This window comes from Myodes glareolus, chromosome 11 (assembly GCF_982192425.1).
Source record: "Myodes glareolus chromosome 11, mMyoGla1.1, whole genome shotgun sequence".
NCBI lineage: Eukaryota > Metazoa > Chordata > Mammalia > Rodentia > Cricetidae > Myodes > Myodes glareolus.
Window position 1 is genome coordinate 48,852,625 of NC_142036.1, and position 20,675 is coordinate 48,873,299.

At 37.3% G+C, this 20,675-nt stretch overlaps 1 protein-coding gene across 4 annotated transcripts in view; it reads right to left on the reverse strand.

Annotated features, from left to right (window-relative positions):
- Fut8 (fucosyltransferase 8) overlaps nucleotides 1–20,675 on the reverse strand; it is a 247,949-nt gene that overhangs the window by 162,826 nt on the left and 64,448 nt on the right. For all 4 annotated transcript variants that reach the window (XM_087911719.1, XM_087911718.1, XM_048415983.3 and 1 more), the window contains exon 2: nucleotides 10,684–10,777. The gene's annotated coding sequence lies outside the window, so the exon portion shown is untranslated. The remainder of the gene's footprint in view (nucleotides 1–10,683; nucleotides 10,778–20,675) is intronic.

The following is a 20,675-nucleotide window of genomic DNA, read 5'->3' on the forward strand; positions in this document are numbered from 1 at the left end:
AATTTCATGGTTCCACAACATGAGGAACTGCATTAAATGGTCTCAGTATTAGCAAGATTGAGAACCACTACTCTGTAAGATCAACGGCAAGCCTGTAAGGCATTTTCTTAGTGATTGATAAAGGAGGGCCCAGTCCACTGTGGGTGGAGTCAACCTTGAGCTTGTAGTCTTGGGTTCTAAGAGAAGCAGGCTAAGCAAGCCATAAGGAGCATGTCAGTAAGCAGCACTCCTCCACACACACACACACACATACACACACACACACACACACACACAGAAATCAAATAATGTACGAGCACAGATTTTAAGTGGAAAAAATTATGGAATTAGCTACTCTTGCCTGGTTTATGTAAAACATCCTCTAGAATCTAGAGTACAAAAACTTAAAATTCTACTTTTTTGGTTTGTTTGTTTTGGTTTTTCAAAACAGGGTTACTCTGTAGCTTTGGAGCCTGCTGACCTAGAACTCACAGAGATCCTCCTGTCTCTGCATCCTGAGTGGTGGTATTAAAAGCATGTGCTCCCACCACTTGGCTTAAAATTCTACTTTCAATAACAATAAAATAAACAAGTAACTTGTTGTTTCATAAAAGAATCAATCAGTTACTGTTTTCAAGTCATTCCCTTCCTCCATGTAGCACTTTTTTGAATGAAAATATATAAAATAGATAAAATGAATTAAATTTTCTCATATTTATCTCTCCTACAAATTTTAAAAACGTTATGTATAGTATATAATAAATATTTTTAAACAAGACATTTTGTTTCTGTTCCACAATTCTCTCAAGTCAGCAGTGCAGAATCTAAAGCACAATAACGTTCTAACACCTCACGTTATAACCTGAGGTACAGAAGGGAAGACGCTCTTTTTCAGACTAGCAAACCACTCATGGGTTCTGTGACTGTGAATAAATACATTCAAACCGGCAGTGCCCAAGAAGAAACATAAGGAAAAATAAAAACCCTAAAATGTAACTACACTTAGAGGAATACTAACATTTTATATGCCTGGTTCTAGAGTCAAATCTTGGTTTATTTCTTTTGAAACAAGTCTTAATATGCTATCCTGGCTGGTCTCAAATTCTTAAGTTCAAGCAATCTGATCCACCTGCCTCAGTCTCCTAAGTAGCTAAAACTACAACAAGCAGACAACACTTTTTTTTTTGAGTTTTATCTGGATGTTACAGTAGAAATCTGAGAAAAAGACCCTTATATTTCTAGCAAAAACTAGAAGAAACCTAACTTTTCTGAAATGTGTGCGGGTCTCTGTTCTCTTAAAAGACATTCCCTCCAAAAACGAAAGTACTTTATCAAAACGTAAGTAACTGGGTTTGTACCTAGCCTGTTTTTAGGATTTTACAGTACCTAACCAATCCAGAGGAAGGGAAATACCCACTCCAGCCCCTACTATCTTCTCACATGGGGAAAAGATATCCAAGGCAAACTCAAAAAAGACAGATTAATAACAGGACCAGAGAACTTCTACTCTCATCCCCTTCTCCCTCTTACACATCAACATGACTCCTGTGCAATGACCAAAGATTACAACTAAAAGAACTATAAACCTCAAGCTTTATTTAAAGATTCTCGTGGGGGGGGGGATCTAAATACAAAGTTTAGCCTCGGACACCACTGCTAGAGCAAATACAACCTACCACTTTGAAAGATAAACAAAGCTTCATGCCATATGCTATAACCATAGCTTCATTTATCTGATACATCATGTCTACCTATGAACAATATAAGTAAAAGATATTGTTAAGGCAAAACCCACAAAATAATAGAAAGAAAGGGAGCAAGAGTAGGCAGGAACGTACTAGCCTACCTGCCAAACAGACCAGAGTATGACAGAGGTTTTAGAAATGCCACCAGAAATGTGAAGCACATATGCTAAGAATGCTGATGGAAGAAGCAAATGACATGGAAAAGCAGATGGATAAGGTAAGCAGGGGGTGGAAAAATGCAAAGGAAATGCCATAAATCAACACACTACAACAGAAAAGCATTTTTACAGTGATAGTGCAGGGTCCAGAGGACATCAAGCAGGATAAGTACCAAAATACTTACACATAAGCATGAAAGATGAAGATTGCCAAAAATCAGACAAAGAGAATAATAAAAAAAAAACTAAAAGGGACCTTCACAGAAGAAAGGGTCAGGAATACATCAAGCTTTTCCCTTCAGAAATCACCTAGCAAGGAAAGAACAAAAGGAAGTGTCTCGACTATTAGAAAAGAACATGACCTGTCAGAATTGCAGTATTATACTTTCAAGTAAGGCTGTAATTAATAACAGCTGAGAGGGATGAGTGCTAGCAGACTTGTCTTACAAGAAAGGATTTGATTATTTAGTGATAAGCAAAATTTTGTATCAAAAACTTGGCACATGTGTGTCTGGTACCGAGGGAATCCAGAAGAGGTGTCAGAACCCCTGGAACTGGAGTTACAGACAGTTGTGAGCCACCATGTGGGTGCTGGGAATTGAACCTGGGTCCTCTGGAAGAACAGCCTGTGCTCGAAACCACTGAGCCATCTTTCCAGCCCCCTAGCATTTTAAACCTATCTCAAGTAGAGTAGCAAGACAGTTTCGAACTCTAATTGTCCTATCCTTTTTATTGGAAAGCAGAAATATAAATGGAAAATATGACTCTACCATAATTACAGAGCTTATTTAATTTCTATATCCTGTCCTTTTAACATTTTATGTCCAAGTATTGCTTCAAGATTACAGCAAATTCTACGTTCAAATAGATCTCTATACTCAGAATATACTTTTGAATTTTTATGGTATGAAGTAAAAAAAAGGGGGGGGAGGCCTGATTTTTCTCATAACTTTTATCCAGACAGTGATTCTATCTGTAATGACACTATCAATATATAGATACTATTAAAGTGAACACATACATATAACTACATACTGTACTCATAAGAATTTCAGTATTACCAATTTCCTTTACAATACTTAACAGTATCTCTAAGAAGTAATTACCACAACTCTCCATATGATTGAAAGATTTCAAACAAAATGCTTCAATGACCTATTCAAAACATAAGGAAAGCCCAACAGTCAATGAACCACAGCTGTCATCTTCACATCACGCTCCACTTCCGGGGAAAGTTAACTGCCTCTAGGAAGAAGCTCTCTAAAGTCCCATGATAACAATAATGACGTGACAGAGAACTGAGAGCAAAGAGGAGAAACTACATTCCTTATGTCCATTTCACTTTATGAATTCAGCAAGAAAGTAGAATAGTAAGAACCTTCTTAGGTTTAAATGAACTAACTGTAAAAATATTCCTCTTTCTGGTGTGTTCTTCAAATGAAAAACTATTAAATGCGATCAGTTGGCAAGATCAGGGCTAACACAGGTAGTGATCTTCATTAGCGATCTTCACTGCAGTAAAGCAAACAGAAATTAATCTGCAGATGTCACACTCACAAGTCAGCACCCAGCTGATGAATGTCTGACCATTCCCTCTTCTTTTTGTAATGTCAACAAAACTCTAAGTATGGCAAATAACAGTTGTTCCACAATCACAGAACTTTAGACTCTGAGAGGTAGAAAAGTCCTTATAGATCACTTCTTCCATTATTCTCTTCCTCCAGGCCTCCCATTTTATCCATGAGGAAATAAATTAACTGGACATGGCTTTACATAGCAATTTCCTAATTTAAACATTTCATCCTGGAGAGATAGATGCTCATTAAGACTCCAGAAATAACAAAACTAAAGTAACCAATTCACACATTCCAGGAAGTTCCTTAAACTTACAAGATCTACAAGGTCCTACCCACAAGGCTACATAAGCACTAACAAGTGCTAGAGAGAAGAGACCCTCTTGTCAGCTGAGATGTCTGTGTACAGGAAGCTCTAGGGATGCAGCTTTGGTGAGTCTTCACCACACTACAGTGGATGGTGCTTCTGCCTTTCAGTCATTCTTCCTCCCTTAAGGAATACCAATACTCACTAGTTCACTAAATTAGACTAGGGTAGAGCCGTTACTTTGGTCTGTGGTACTATGAACAGACATTTGTTCACATCTTGCCAGGAGCAGTTATACAATAAGATAGCTTTCTGAATGGAAACTAGAACCAAGACCCTTGACATCCAAACTGGTTTTTTTTTTTCATTACAACATACTGTTGCCAGGAATTTTAAATAGCATGAGATTTTATACTACGTGGAAGCTAACAAAATCAGCCTTCTACAATTTCATGAATCTAAGAACCAAAACCATCCAGATCCCACACAAAACTTAAATAATGAGATCTAAAACTATATGTCCCCTGTACTGTATTAAAGTGTGACTCTGTGTGTATATATGTGTGTCTGTGTCCCACAAAAGTTCAGTACAGTATGATGCTAAGCTCTTTAGGCTCTTTAGGGGGCCCGCCAGTTAGCTCCCAAATGAATCACACCGAGTCTCATTCTTAGTTATCAACGTCCAGCCTTAGTGTGGCTTGTTTCTTGTCCATTTTTCCTAACTTATATTATTTCCTCTGCCTTTTGCATCTGGGCTTTCCTGTTCTCTTCTGTAAATCTTACTCTTTACTCCATGAATTACTGTGTAGCTGGGTGGCTGGCCCCCAATGTCCTCCTTCTTCTCCAGGTACTTCCTCCAATCCTGTCTCCCAGTTTTCTCCTTCTATATATTCCCTTTGCCTGACAGTCCCGCCTATCCTTTCTCCTGTCTCACTACTGGAAACTCAGAGTTTTATTAGACCATCAGGTGTTCAAGACAGACAAAGTACAACAGCTTCACAGAGTTAAAACAAATGCAACATAAACAAAAGTAACACACCTTAAAATAATATTACTAACAGTTCAGAATGACTAGAGCTTATCCATAGAATCTTATTTGTAAATAGACTGTACACACATAACCAGATTACTAAAACATCATATTATATTAGGGTAGATCCTAAGTAAATGACTGCTGTCATTACAAAAAGGAAATGTGAACTCACATGCATGGTCTGCTATGTAAATACTGAAGCAGAAATTGAAATTATGCTGGAACAAGCTAAGAAACATCAAGGATTTCTAATAATTACTGGCAGTAGCTAAAAGAGGGAAGAAAGGAGGATTCATCCTAGAAATTTCAGAAAAAGCATGGTCCTCTCAACATTAAGTTTCTATTGTTTTAAGCAATCCAGTTGATAGTAGTTTGTAACAATAGTCCAAGAAAACTAAAACACACGCACAGCTTTTGTATACATTAACTTCACATTACTCCAATAACATTATTATATTAATATATATTTTAAATCATAATGAAATACCTAAGGTTGGGTACTTATAAAGAAAGGAGTTGTGTTTAGTTTAGTTTGGCATCCTAAAGGTCCAAACAGCATAGAACCCGCTATAAGGACCCCACGATAGAAGATATTATCAGGACAGAGTGGTTGTGAAAGGGAGCAATCACATGACCAGACAGCAATTCAGAAAAAAAGGGAGGGCAGATTTGCTGTTTCTAACAACCCTCTCAGATGACCTTACTCAAGAGATTTTATTAAAATCCACAATGGCCTAAGGACCTCCCACTAGACTATATCACTTAAAGGCCCTAGCTCAACCTCACCAATAAGGTTTAGAGATCAAATACCTCCCACAAGCATGTGTATTGAATACTTAGTCCCTAATTGATTGTGCTATTTTGAGAGGTTCTGCAAAATTTAGGAAGCAGTAAACCACAGATGGTCTCCATGAGTGGGACAGAATTTGGTCAAAAGACTCAGGAGGGCTTGGTATTGGAGCAAAGGTACCTGACTATCAACAGTGGAGTTGTGTTTCTTGAGTCCAATGAAACTCACAAATAGGGAAGTGCAAAAGCAAAAGTAGGTTTACTGAGTACCAGGTACAAAGGTGACTCACAACAAGCTTACCAGAGCTCCCTTCCAAGAAAGGAGTTGTGCCAAGAAAGGGGTCGTTTTAGCTGGCTCTTACTTGGAAAAAGAACTTTGTAAAGGGAAGGAGAACTTGCAGGGAAGTCAGCTATCAATTGCCTCTCAGCACACTCTTGGTTGTTTGCTTGTACTCAGCACACGGCTGTCATCAGAGGAAGCCTTCACAGTCAGGGCCCCATTCTGACTGCCTAGCAGGATCTAACTACTGGCCTCCAGGGTGCCAAACTAGAAAAAATAAGTCAAAGAGAAGGGTTTTTAGGGGCACTTTGTCCCTGTTCCCTCCTGTCTCTCTGTTTTCTGTCCACTGTGAGAAGTAGAATCTCTGCTATGCATTCCTGTTACTATGATGTTCTGTCCAAAGCATATAAGACCAGAAATATATGGACTAAACTTTCTGCAATAATGAGTCAAAATATATATATTTTTCCTCTTTAAACTATTTCTATCAAGTGTATGGACACAGAGAAGCAAAAGTAACTATTGCAACCACCATACACAGGACCAACATGGAACCCTTTGAGCAAGATACTCAAACTGTTGGACAGTGGTGGTACACACCTTTAATCCCAGCACGCGGGAGGCAGAGGAAAGAGGATCTTCGTGTGTCCGAGGCCAGCATGGTCTACAGAGTGAGTTCCAGGGCAGGCTCCAAAGCTACAGAGAAACCTTGTCTCAAAACAAAACAAAACAAAACAAACAAATAAAAAAACCAAAAAGATACACTCAAACCATATTCACTCAAAAAGCCAAGAGCTTTCAAAGCCCTTGCTGTACGGGTTGCAGTCTCACATTACCACTGTCCTAATCAAGCCTCATCACCACCACTGATAGAGCTAAGTTAAAACAAATTTCAAATTCTCAAACACTGACCCTGACTTTGCTGCTTTCCAACATCTCTGTCAAGGCATGTGACAGTCAATATTGTCAATCTGACAGAATCTGGAATCATCATCAGGGACATAAGTCTCTGAGTATGTCTGTGAAGGATTATGTAATCGTTAATTGAGGTGGGAATACTTGCTTACCATAGGGGCCGTGTCCTGCACTGGATTCTGGAAAAAACACTGGATAAACAGAAACGGGGAGCAGAGCAACAGCATGCATTCATCACTCTCTGCCTTCTGACTCTGAACACAACATGACCAGTTGCTTCCGATTCCTGCCACTTGGATTTCCCCAACATGATGAACTATAGCTGGAACTATAAACCAAAATAAACCCTTTCACCCTTAAGTGGCTTTTTCCAGAAACAGCAACAAGAAACAAACTAAGACAAGATACCCTCCCTACTTCAATAAGTAACGAACCCAACTTTGTTCTTTCCAATAGGATATGGATGGGCCTAACTTCTCTCCAGAAGAATTATCTTGATTTCATCCCAAACCGCAAAGAAACCTGTCCTCTGTCCTAACAGAGGGACAATTTCTACTCTTCTAGGTTGGCATATGGCTTTCCTAGAAAAGATGGCTACTTTAAAATGCTGTCAATACTCTGCTAAACAGATATGCAAAATCACGTCAAGAACATAAGACACAGAGAAATGTTTTCCAATAGTTATTGACCTAAAAGCTACAACAACAAACTTTAGATAATCAAAATGAAGTTGTTGTCACTCAATGAAATGCTTCTAGCAATAGAAAAAATAAGCAAAAATGTTTAATTTCTTCATTCAAAAATTTGTATAAACAGCCTTAGTCACAATTGTTCAATGTTTCTATACACCAAATATTGAAACCAAATGTTAAGAAGTAAATACTTCTTTGTACAAATCTTGTTTTTTACTTCTTGAAGAGTATCTCAAACAAGATGATCATTTGATCGTCTAAGTTTGATAGTATTCACTGAATAAAAGAAACTGGTAATTCTTAATCCTATCGATTATTGTCTATCAATATTTTTATAAATGAAATTCTGAAGAACAAAAATGACAGCATTTTAAGGACATTTCAAAAACTAGAATTAGTTTTTAAATGACATTATTTTAAGGAACTTTTAAAAACTAAAGTAACATACTTGTGAAAAGGACTTACTTAAATTCTATAAAATTTAAATAAATCTCATGTTTTGAGATTGTAAAGCAAAATATAATTGTTACAGTTTATAGTTACATATTCAAAATTAGCATTTTTATCTGTTTGCAAAATAAGATCACATACTAAATTATTTATAAATGGTCTATTTTACCTTAAAATCAACTGGAAAGAAAATAAAATAAAATTGAGTTTCAGAAACATTAAACATGTAGTTTAGCAAGAAGTGGTTCTGGAGGAGGAAATCACAGACATAATGAGATTTCTCAGAATGAAATGATTCTAAATACAGAATGCATTTATATCTCATACAGACCTTTATGTAACATGAAAGTAATTGCATTAATATTTTTTAATATGTGTGTTTTTATTTGGCATATCACATGAAGTGAGGTGTAGAATTTTGTATTTACACTGTCATACTGGTTTCAGATTTTGGAATACTGAATTTTAGATTCTCGTGTTAGGAATGATCAAGCTGTATTCTATGTCAAAAAAATCAACCTCAAAAGTACTCTGACTGAGCTTATCTATTTAAAACATGTTCCTTGATGGGCCAGCAAGATGGCTGAGTGGGTAAATGTGCCTGCTTCAAAGTCTGATAACTTGAGTTCAATCCCCAGGACCTACATAATAAAAGGAAAGCACCAACTCCTCCCTCAAGGTATCCTCTGACCTCTACACTCCCAGGGTGGCACAAATGACACAAATATACACACGCATACACTCACTCTCTCAAAGGAAAAAAGAAACACTCCCTGATAGCACGATATAACTAACACTAGCATGTGGTCACAGAGATTCTTTGAAAGCTACAAAATTCATGTAAAAATATTCAGGAATGGAAACAGTGGCACTTACAGTGCCCAGTATAATAGCAGGAATCTCTACCAAGCAACATTAGCATTCTCTGACTCAGAGCATTACATTTTCTCAAGATCTTTCCATTTCTATAGCAAATAAAGAACAACTTCTGTACAAATATTCAAATAGCTTTCCAAGCTACTTTTGAAACCATTAATTTCCCCCAAGTAGAGCTGTTTAATTCACTTTCATCTCAAATGTCCATTTAGGAAAAGTCTAATTAACTTTCCATGCTAAACTTCTGTCCTTTTAACTAAAATTTTAAGAACAGAGATTGCTTATAATTTATATGACTTTTATAAACTGGTAACTTTAGCCTTAGTCTACCTGTACATATCTGATTTAACACCGTGCTCAACAAAATAAGGAAACACTGCAAGTTCCACTACAGTCTACTTCTAACAACTATAAATGGCTCTCTTACTGAACACATGAAATGACCATAAGCTGCAGGTCTCTCCCCCTACCCACTGTCTGTTGAATTTTTTTCTAATTTCTTCTTAATAACATTTTTAGACCCAGACATGGTGACATGTGCTTTTAATCCTAGCAATTAGAAGGTGAAGGCAGGAAAACTGCTCAGTCAAAAGGCCAGTCTAATCTATATAGCAAATCCCTGTCTCAAAAAACAACAACAAAAAAAGGAGGCCCTTGCCTAGCATGTACAAGCGACTCATCTCAATATCCAGCACAGGATGGGAGGGGGGTGTTCGGTTTTTTTGTTATGTTTTGTTTTGTTTTGTTTTGTTTTGTTTTGTTTTGTTTTGTTTTGTTTTTGTGGTTTTTAGAGTCAGGGTTTTCCTGTAGCTTTGGAGCCTGGCCTGGAACTAGCTCAGGTAGACCAGGTTGACTTTGAATTCACAGAGATCCACCTGTCTCTGCCTCCCGAGTGCTGGGATTAAAGGTATTCATGCACCACCATTGCTCAGGTGAACAAAAAAAGTTTTGTTTTGTTTTGTTTTGTTTTTTTAAAAAAATGCAATCATAGACCCCACTGAAAAAGGTGTCAGTTAAATCAGTATGGTCTCTTTTAACAAAAAAAAAGTTATTTATTTTAATAAAGAATATGAATTAATATTATCTTTTTAAATGCATGACTCTGAAAGCTTTACCATCACTTGAAACTTGAAATAATCCAAATGTCCATCAACTAGTGAATAGATAATCAAATTGTGGTGAATCCACACAGTAGAATACTACTACACAACTGAAAAGCAACTACTGATATACACAGAAATATGAATAGCATACAAATGTATTATATTAAATCAAAGAAGCAAACTTCAAAAGCTGAATACTAGCTAACTACACTTAAGTAGTACACTAGAAAAAGGTAAACTATACATGCAGAAAACTGATGCAAATTGCTACAGATTGTGCTCAAAGGTCAGGGATTACCTACAAAGGAACAATGAGTAAAGCTGGAAGCTCATGGAACTATTTTAATTGTAGTGATGAGTATGTATGCCAGTAATCTTAGAATTAACACTAAAGTAGAGCTATTCATGTGTAGACAGTCTTAAAAGAGCACTAAAACATCAAGAAGTTTCTAAGGTGAGTTTATTTGCATTACCAACTATGCCACACAACAATTCCCAAGGTTCAATACAGAAAACGTGGCCATATCTTGTTTTATCAAGTTTAAAACTTGAAAGTCAAAACCATTAAAAAGTAACTTGCTTATGTGTTTATGAAAAACAGATTACACTCAGTAGGCAAACAGCAAGTATTTCCCAACTAATGCACAATTCACTAGAGTTTAGACTAACTTGGCCTTCCTAATCCACTGACACATACACATGCAGTTTTAAAAACAAAATCATCAATGTCTCAAAATATTAAAATGAAAACATAGAAGTGTTATTCACAAAAGTATACTAACCTGAATTTGCTCAGTTAATCAATAAAGATGGAAAGGACTTATCTTGAATGAAAACACAATCAAGGTCATAGACGGCCTAACCCAGAAGAGCAACCTGAAATAAAAGAAAGTAAATTAATTCACCCTCCTCAAATTTCACTTAGCATCTTTATACTTATTATTTACTTTCATGTGGTAGTCATAAGTAAATGTTTGTATTCTGCATTAACTAATTCTGCAACCACCATTTTCCAAATGCCAAGAAGGAAAGGAGTTTCATTTTGCAAATTATACCCGAACTCAGCTGCACTCATTGTCTTATTTTGTTCCATAGTCCACCCCCAAAACAAGCCAGCCCCACAAAGGTCCCTTCCAGTCACGTACATCCCTCTTTCCAATCTATAGTTCAAATCTACACCCCCAACACCTCAGTTAGTTCTGCATCTTTGTTTCTTCCTCCTCCAACACGAACTTCCACTCTAATTTAATCTGCTTTCTTTCCACAAAACAATCTTATTATTCTCAACTGTCATTATACAATGGGCCTTCTTGGCATAAGAAGACACTGCAAATTTTACTTTGCTGAGTGTTAAGTAATTTGATACTCCTATAAAGACTGTTTCTGGGATTTATTCACGTTTTTTTGGAATTTTCTTTTTTGAGTACTGCTTTTAGTTTTTCTTTGGAGGGGTCATATGATCCAAGGTTTGCCCCACTGCTGAGCCACAATTCTTCTGAACTCTTTTGTATTACTTTTTGACAATTAAACTACATAAATCAGCTTTTTCAAAACTGTTTTAAGATCTACACTCCATTAATATTTGTTAAACTATTTGCTGCCATAGTCATATGTCTATTTTATATATTATATATAATACATAAGGTTTTAACATATATTATATATATATAAAATCTTATATAATCTTCTAATTAGAAAAACTTTTTTGCTGGCTCACCATCACCAATTATATGTTTGACATATGGTAAAAAATCAGTATGAGTCACAGACAAGTGAAATGATTTTAATAAACATTCGCTGTATATATAATAAGTCACTGAGTACAAAAGCTCAGTAGCATTTCACTCCGTGGCAATATCTCTCAGTCAGCCTACTCTTGGGCTATGACATGTGGCTATTCTTGAAATACAATTCTTAAGACAGTACCATCTTACACCTGTCAGAATAGCTAAACTCAAAAACACCAATGATAGCCTATGCTGGAGAGGATGTGGAGAGAGGGGAACTCTCATCCATTGTTGGTGAGAATGCAGAGGCAGGTGGGTCTCTGTGAGTTCAAGTTCATCCTGGTCTACAGAGTGAATTCCAGGACAGGCAGAGATACACAGAGAAACCCTGTCGTGAAAAACCAATCAATCGATAAATACATAAGTTAATGAATGAATGTAAAACAATGATAAAGGTGTTGGAGCGATTGGGGATACAAGGATCATACCTAAATATAATAAAAGCTATTTACAGCAAGCCGACAGCTAACATCAAATTGAATGGAGAGAAACTCAAAGCCTTTCCACTAAAATCAAGAACATGACAAGGCAGTCCATTCTCTCCATACCTCTTCAATATAATGTCTGAAGTTCTAGCAATAGCAATACGACAACATAAGGGGATCAAGGGGATTCGAATTGGAAAGGATGAAGTTAAACTTTTGTTATTTGCAGATGATAAGATAGTGTACATAAGCGACCCCAAAAACTCTACCAAAGAACTCCTACAGCTGATAAACACCTTTAGTAATGTGGCAGGATACAACTCCAAAAAAATCGGTGGCCCTCTTATACACAAAGGATAAAGAAGCATAGAGGGAAATCAGAGAAACATCACCTTTCACGATAGCCACAAATAGCATAAAATATCTTGGGGTAACTCTAACCAAGGAAGTGAAAGACTTATTTGACAAGAACTTTAAGTCTTTGAAGAGAGAAATTGAGGAGGATACCAGAAAATGGAAAGATCTTCCTTGTTCTTGGATTGGGAGGATCAACATAGTAAAAATGGCAATTCTACCAAGAGCAATCTATAGATTCAATGCAATCCCCATCAAAATCCCATCAAACTTCTTCACAAACCTTGAGAGAATAATAATTAATTTTATATGGAAAAACAAAAAACCCAGGATAGCCAAAACAATCTTATATAATAAAGGAACTTCTGGAGGTATAACCATCCCTGACTTCAAACTCCATTACACAGCTACAGTATGGAAAACAGCTTGGTACTGGCATAAGAACAGAGAAGTCGACCTATGGAATCGAATAGAAGACCCAGATATTAACCCACAAACCTATGAACACTTGATTTTCGACAAGGGGGCTAAAGGTATGCAATGGAAGAAGGAAAGCATCTTTAACAAATGGTGCTGGCATAACTGGATGTCAAACTGTAGAAGAATGAAAGTAGATCCATATCTATCACCATGCACAAAAATCAAGTCCAAATGGATTAAAGACCTCAACATTAATCTGACCACTTTGAACCAGATAGAAGAGAAAGTGGGAAATAGTCTACAAGACATAGGCACAGGAGACCACTTCCTAGGTAGAACCCCAGTAGCACAGACAATAAGAGAATCAATGAATAAATGGGACCTCCTGAAACTGAGAAGCTTCTGTAAAGCAAAGGACACTGTCAGTAAGACAAAAAGGCTACCTTCTGACTGGGAGAAGATCTTCACCAACCCCTCATCAGATAAAGGCCTGGTCTCCAAAATATACAAAGAACTCAAGAAACTAGACACTAAAACTCTAATTAACCCAATTTAAAAATGGGGTGCTGATCTGAACAGAGAATTCTCAACAGAAGAACTTCGAATGGCCAAAAGACACTTAAGGTCATGCTCAACATCCTTAGCGATCAGGGAAATGCAAATCAAAACAACTATGAGATACCATTTTACACCGGTCAGATTAGCTAAAGCCAAAAACACCAATGATAGCCTATGCTGGAGAGGATGTGGAGAGAGGGGAACTCTCATCCATTGTTGGTGGGAATGCAAACTTGTGCAGCCACTGTGGAAATCAGTGTGGCGGTTTCTCAGGAAACTGGGAGTCAACCTCCCTCAAGACCCAGGAATTCCACTCTTGGGAATATACCCAAGAGATGCCCTATCATACCACAAAAGCATTTGTTCAACTATGTTCATAGAAGCACTATTTGTAATAGCCAGAACCTGGAAACAACCTAGGTGCCCCTCAATAGAAGAATGGTTAAAGAAGGTGTGGAACATATATACATTAGAGTTTTACTCAGCGGTAAAAAACAATGACATCTTGAATTTTGCATGCAAATGGATGGACATAGAAAACGCTTTACTGAGTAAAGTAAGCCAGACCCAAAAAGAGGAATATGGTATGTATTCACTCATAAGTGGATTCTAGACATAATTAAAGGTCTTTGAGCCTATTATTCGTGATCCTAGAGAAGCTAAATAAGAAGGTGAACCTGAAGAAAATCATGTAGTTATCCTCCTGGAGATTGGAAATAGACAAGAGTCCCAGGTAACCTTGGGTGCATGGGGGGGGGGGTGGCAGGGTTGTTGGAAGGGGAGAGGGTTAGAGAGAAGGGAGTAGGGGAGGAATGGGGAAAGCTCGGGGGACTGGGATGGGGGGGAGGGAGGAAGGATGGATATGGGATCAGGGAAGAATATATCTCAACTAAGGGAGTCATTTTAGGGTTTACAAGAGACTTGATTATAAATGGGATCCCAGATCCAAGGAGAGATCCCCGGATTGTTCTCTGGACAGAGGAGAGGGTGCCTGAACCGGCTTGGCCCATAACCATACTGATGAATATTTTGCTTATCACCATAGAACCTTCATCTGGCGATGGATGGAGATAGAGACATAGACACATTGGAACACTGGACTTAACTCCCTAGGTCCAAACGAGAAGCAGAAGGAAAAAGAACGTGAGCAAAGAAGGCAAGACCAGAGGGAACCTTCATCCGACGATGGATGGCGATATAGACGGAGACCCACACTGGAGCACCGGACAGAGCCCCCCAAGGTCCAAATGAGGAGCAGAAGGAGGAAGAACATGAAAAAGGAAATCAGGACCGCGAGTCCTGTGCGATCACCCACTGATACAAGGGGACTGATCTAATGAGAGTTCACCAAGGCCAGTTGGACTGGGACTGAACGAGCACGTGATCCAACCAGATTCTCTGAATGTGGCCGGATTCTCTGAATGTGGCTGGCCCGGAGTCTTTCTGAAAAGCCATTGACAATGACACTGGGACTTGTTTCCTCTGCATATACTGGATTTTTGGGGATCCAGTCTGTTTGGATACTCACCTTCCTGGACCTGGAGGGAGGGGGGAGGAACTTGAACTACCCACAGGGCAGGAAACCCTGACTGCTCTTAGGGATGGAGAGGGAGGAGGAGAGGGAGTGGGGGGGAGTGGGAGGGTGTTGGGAGGGGGGCGGAAATGGAAACTTTTATAATTTTATAAACTTTGAAAAAAAAGAATTGTTATTTCAGAGAGTAGAAAAAGACGAGATCTCCTAAGTAAATTGGGAGCATGAAGACCTTGGGAAAGGGTTGAAGGAGAGGTGAGAGGCAGGGAGGGGAGCAGAGAAAAATGTAGAGCTCAATAAAAATCAATTAAAAAAAATAAAAGAACAAGGAGCAGGAAGCAGGATACCTGCAGAGACCTAGGATAGAACCAAACACAGAGGGGCAAAAAAAGGTCAATGAAATAATTCCTAACAATAGTCTGCTATACTCATAGATTGGTGCCTAGTCCAACTGTCATCAGAGAGGCTTTACTCAGTAACTGTGGAAACAGATACAGAGACCCCAGCCAAACATTAGGAGAATCCTGTGGAAGAGCGAGAGGAACGACTGTAATAAACAGAGGGGTCAAGGACATCACAAGAAAAACCCACAGAACCAACGAAGCTGGGCTCACAGGGGCTCACAAAGACTAAACTAACAACCGGACTGACCTAGGCTCTCTGCATGTATGTTACAGCTATGTAACTTGGTCTTCAATTGGTTCTCCTAGCAATGAGAGCAGGAGATGCTTCTGACTGTGTTGCCTGCTTCTGAAACCCATTTGTCTTGCTGGATTGCCTCATTCAACCTTGGTGGAGGAGGGGGTGCCTGGTCTCACTGATGCTTGAGATCTCTTGGCTGACTGATAATATGGGATGCCTGCCTGTATCTGAAGAGAAACAGCAGAGGAGGAGTGGATGGGGGTGGGGGGTCTGGGAAGAGGGGAAGCTTTGGGTAGGATGTAAAATCAAGAAAAGAAAAAAAAAATAAAGAAATATAAAAACAAGAAAATAAATGAATGAATAAAAACTTGTCATTTCCATTCAATAGGAGAGAAAATGTGACAAGTCTCAGCATCTAGCCAGCTTCCCAAGGCTAGTAAAATCATGGATCTTATAAAAAGAATCTACTATCACTACTTTGATAGACCAGCATTAATTCCTAACTACACTAAGTACTATCCTTATCCTCACAGATAAGTGTAGTTACTGCCCCTCATCAAAGAAGCTCTTCTTTACAGCAAATGGAGATTGTCACAAAAAAAGCACAACTGAATACAATGTAGAAATCACTGAAGTAAGAATCATGTGAAACCAGGAACTATGTCCACATCAGAAACAAAAAACATATAAGAGATACATAATAACTTATAGAAAAATACGATTTATAAAATAAGCAAATACCATCATTGTTCAAGGAATAAATACTCAACAGTAAACAATAACAAGAAGACAAGAAGAAAATACAAAAACCCCATAATAGACAAAATATAAACTGAATGGTTTTTCTTAAGGTGGGAAAAAAACATATACCTATGACCAAGGTCACAACATATGATCTCAAACTTGTTCAGAACAAATATAGAAAAGATGTTATTCATTTAAGAGGGAACACTGCACTGATTATTACTAGTGGTGCTGGGATTTGTTCTGGGTTATTTTCTGTTACTATGATAAACATTCAAACCAAAGGCAACATGGCAAAGAGAAGGTTTATTTTATAAGAGAAACTGAGACTAGACCTGAAGCAGGGGCAGGGATCATGGAGGAACTGCTTCCCTGTCCACCCAGCCACACCTGCCTAGGGATGGCACTGCTACAGGGGGCTGGACCCTCCCACGTCAATCAGCAATCAAGAAATGCCTCACAGACAAGGCCAGATCCATAGAGCCAATTCTTCAGTTAAGGTTCTTTCTTCCCAGACTGTTCAGTTTGTATCAAGTTTACAAAAAATAAATTAGCACAGAATCCATGTCCAATATTATGAAATTTGCCTATAATCTGGCCAAAGGTAAAAAAGAAATCTTTAAAACTAAATCTATGTGATGGCAAAATATAAACTATTTCCTTTTTGATGAAATGCAAAATAAAAAAAGAAAGAAAAGGAAGTTATGAATCACAGGTTTTACATTCAGTCTGTGGTACTGAATTGTCAGTCATTTTCCCATATTGTTAGAAAGAAAAATGACTGTGAATTACAATGAACAAATCCTAGACTGGAAGAGAAAAACAGCAACTGATCCACTGGTGCTCATCTTTAGAGAAATGATAAGTCCTCCATTAAACCACACATGAAATAAAGAAAAAACTAAACTCATGGGAAAATTACATATTTAACAGATGACAGAAAAAAACTGTCTGAAGTAAAATTGGCCGTTTTTGAGAAAAAAAAAGATCTCTCAAAAGGAGTAAAAGACTGTAAACATGTCTAAAATAAAAAGCTATCTATGACTCAGTCACAACTGAATCTTACAAAATTAATGGTCCTTGGGCTATTTAAGGCATCTCAAAAGTATGACTTCAGAGAGGATTAGATGAGACTATATCTACAGATTATATGGATGAGACTACCCAGATTGATAGCAGCAGCCCACAAGAAAGTGCTTGCTATACTGTAATTTCCACACTGGAAATGTATTAACCTAACTAGAGCATGAAGATACACTGAGCTGGCTCAGGCATAAAAGGTAGTAAAGTAGAACATCAGTGCTTCCTGGTTAAAGGAGAAGACCGAATGAAAGAGAGTCTCAAAGACCATAGTGATGCTGACGGTGTACGGCTCCATTTCCTACTTTTCTTATAGCATTAATATTCCAGTAAGTCTGGTATATCAATAGAGCTGCATTCTTGCAAAGAAAAATAGGTAAGGGAGGTGATATTCATGGGGAGAGAAAGTATTTCAAGTTAATAACAACGAAAGTGGGTGAAAGAGTACATAGAGTGCTCGCCTAGTATGAATGAGGCCAAGTTCAATTTCCAGCACCAAATAAACCAGGCATGGTGGTACCTACTTGTAATTCCAGCACTCAAGAGGTAAAGGTAGAAGGATCAGTTGCTTAAAAGATCATTCTCGGATATACAGCAAATGTGAGGACAGCCTGGGATACATCAGATCTTGTCTTTAAAAACAAATGAATAAATAGCCTAAAGGGTTAAGAATAAAAAAAAAATCTGAAAAGTCTATCCCAGCAATATTTTAACAAAGATGAATTATCACAAGATTTCCAAATCCACATTTCTTAGTAAGTAAATGCTATCCTGTAAGTACCCTTACAACATTATTCTAGAGTCAAATAAGAAGTTAGAAACAAATTCTCCCTCCTTTTCTGAAGTCATTACTTTGCTAAAATAACACAGTACTAAGTCAGGCCTCAGGGTACAAACCCATCACCCCAGCTATTCAGGAGTCTAAGATTGAGAAAGAGTCAAGTTCCTACCGTGTGAATGTAAGAAAATTGGCTCAACAATGAAAAGCAAAGATTTAAAAGGCTGGGGATACAATTCAGTAGTCGTAGGGCACTTGCCTACCATTCATAAGGCCCAATATTCAACCCCCCAGGGGCACAGAAAAATAAGAATTAATTATTGCTAGGTCAACTTTACCTGTGAAATTTTGTCTATTTTATCCCTAATTAATCGAGCCCACTTAAATGCTTACTCCTTTACCTACGTAAACGTGTCTTTAATTCTTGAGTTCTGTATATTACAAAATGTTCCCCTTTTTCCTTCCTCAAACTATGCTGAAAAAAAAATCATTAAAGTATTTTAAGTGACTTCTGTCATTCTTTAGTCATATACTTGTTCAAATTTTAGAATCACCTAAAATACAAATAAGAATTCTGAAAAACTAGGAAAGAAAATTATATCAATTATCTCATAATTAACATCCTTTTATAGTGATTATCTTCTAAGTTAATCTGAAATCAGAAGGCAAAATACCAAAATTCCCATCATTTATAACACCACCACTCCTGCGGCTTTCCCACGGGGCACAGTTTGAATTTCGAAGCCTTTTTTAACTCTCCACACCATGTAACCAGTTGCTTTCCCACCACATCTCCACAACACTCTGCACACTATAATGAGCCTGTTATTTATCTTTTTACCCCTTAGTGAATTCTAACACAATATCTTAAAACATATTATGTTTGGTATTTCTTCACACCAATATCCCGTCTACTTATCTCATAAGGCAACTGCAAAGACAAAATAGCAGAATTATATGTCAGAATATTCTGTATAAAATAAAAATGTTTTGTAGCTATAAAATGGAATTTATCTCATTATTACCTATTATTACACTAAAGCTTAGCTGGCAAATAGTGACATGCTCTAGGAACAGAGCAGAACAACTGGCCCTTAGGATGCACCCGTGGTTCAATGGGCCCTCCATTCCCAGGATCTAGAGCCCGACTGAAAAGTGTGAGAATCGCTCATGACCCTCCTGCCCTACCAATCACAGCACCCCTCACCTATCTCCAAACACCATTTGGAGTTGTTGGGGCTTCCTGTACTAATTCCACTACCATTTCCAAGTCTGTATAGTTCATAATGACTGATCTTCTGCTGTTTTAAATTTGACTTAGTTGGTTGATTTGCTACAATCTTCAAGCTATGTTATCCCTTACCACGAAAGACAGAAAGGCATAATCAATACGTCAAGGTATTTTGACCTGTAACACTATTTCTGTTGTTTCCAAATTTTTTAAGTTTAGTCAAGACAAATGTGTAATATTATATTACCTATGCTAATTTATGTCTCATCTGAGTATTTTCTATTCATCTAATAGCATAGTCGCAAGCTTTAAAAAGTAAGAATCTATGCCAAATGCAAGGAGAAATGAAGAGAAACTGAGTATTTGATAAAATACAAGCTGTAAATGATATAATCATCAAACAAGACACTATTACACTCAATTTATGAACCTGCACTTTAAACTCTGATAAAGAAAATAACCTCACTTTAAGACAAGAACTGACATATTTAAGGTCATAAGTCTTAATAAATTAAATAAAGTAGAAAAACAAGCCTATGTTCTCCTATCACCATGCAATAAAAATAAATATACAGGCGAAACAGTACATATAAAAATGAATAAATCTTTTTAAAAAATAAATTGCATGAGCTTCAAGTATTTTCTCACAAGATATTTGCTAATTACAAAGAAAAACTGGCAGATAATTAAAATTACCATCACTGCAACAGTACTCACGTGCGTCCAGATCTAACACCTTGAGAAGGACATACATAACTACTGTGGGTATCTCAGCTGAAATACATAATCAAATTTTCGAGAGAAGAAATATCTAAATGTAAACTGAAGAATAGTCACAAAGAGCTAGGCCTACACTTTAAAAAGCGGGTATCATCTAAGGCAAAGTTACTTTTCCAAATAAAAAAACAAAACAACGAGAAATAATTTGGTCCTGGACTAGGAGAAACATTGTTTACTTTTGCTGTACAATTTGGTCAATTGGTGAAATTTAAAGTTATAGGTAGACTAAGTAAAATTTAGTAAATATACATAAAGATTAAATGCTAACATCTGTAGACAATTTCCATTGGTTACTTCAGAAGAAAGTCCCAGACTTCATAAAATAAAACTAAAGCTTTAGTGAATCTACTAACTTTCCAATAGTTAGAAAAATAATAATATATACAATAAAAATTATATAGGAAATGTGGCAATATATTTAGAAATTGGATGGAAGAAGAATTA